The sequence below is a fragment of the Arachis hypogaea genome, chromosome 11 (genome assembly GCF_003086295.3).
Source record: "Arachis hypogaea cultivar Tifrunner chromosome 11, arahy.Tifrunner.gnm2.J5K5, whole genome shotgun sequence".
NCBI classification, from domain to species: domain Eukaryota; kingdom Viridiplantae; phylum Streptophyta; class Magnoliopsida; order Fabales; family Fabaceae; genus Arachis; species Arachis hypogaea.
In genome coordinates this window covers 115,121,454-115,122,104 of record NC_092046.1, presented here as the reverse complement: position 1 = coordinate 115,122,104, position 651 = coordinate 115,121,454, and the positions used below count along the sequence as shown (strand labels likewise).

General features: G+C 41.9%; 1 non-coding gene across 1 annotated transcript; it reads left to right on the top strand.

Moving 5' to 3' along the window:
- The first annotated feature begins 342 nt into the window (after positions 1-342).
- On the top strand, positions 343-450 carry LOC112724500 (small nucleolar RNA R71). The gene has a single exon (XR_003163660.1). It is a non-coding gene; the product is annotated as a small nucleolar RNA R71 (small nucleolar RNA).
- The last annotated feature ends 201 nt before the right edge of the window (positions 451-651 follow it).

Genomic DNA, 651 nt, shown 5'->3' with positions numbered 1-651 from the left:
CTTTTCTTCAGAAGGCGCCTCTTGAGTACTGTTGGATGCAACTTGCATTCCATTCAGACTCTGAGAAATCATATTGACTTGCTGAGTCAATATTTTATTTTGGGCCAATATGGCATTCAGAGTATCAATTTCAAGAACTCCCTTCTTCTGAGGCGTCCCATTACTCACAGGATTCCTCTCAGAAGTGTACATAAACTGGTTATTAGCAACCATGTCAATGAGTTCTTGAGCTTCTACAGGCATTTTCTTTAGGTGAATGGATCCACCTGCAGAAGTATCCAATGACATCTTAGCTAATTCAGACAGACCATCATAGAACATATCCAGGATGGTCCATTCTGAAAGCATGTCAGAAGGACACTTTTTGGTCAGTTGCTTGTATCTCTCCCAAGCTTCATAGAGGGATTCACCTTCTTTCTGTCTGAAGGTTTGAACATCCACTCTAAGCTTGCTCAGCTTTTGAGGAGGAAAGAACTTGGCTAAGAAAGCCGTGACCAGCTTTTCCCAAGAGTTCAGGCTATCTTTGGGTTGAGAGTCCAACCACACTCTAGCTCTGTCTCTTACAGCAAAAGGGAAAAGCATGAGCCTGTAGACTTCAGGATCTACTCCATTAGTCTTAACAGTATCACAGATCTGCAAAAATTCAGTTAA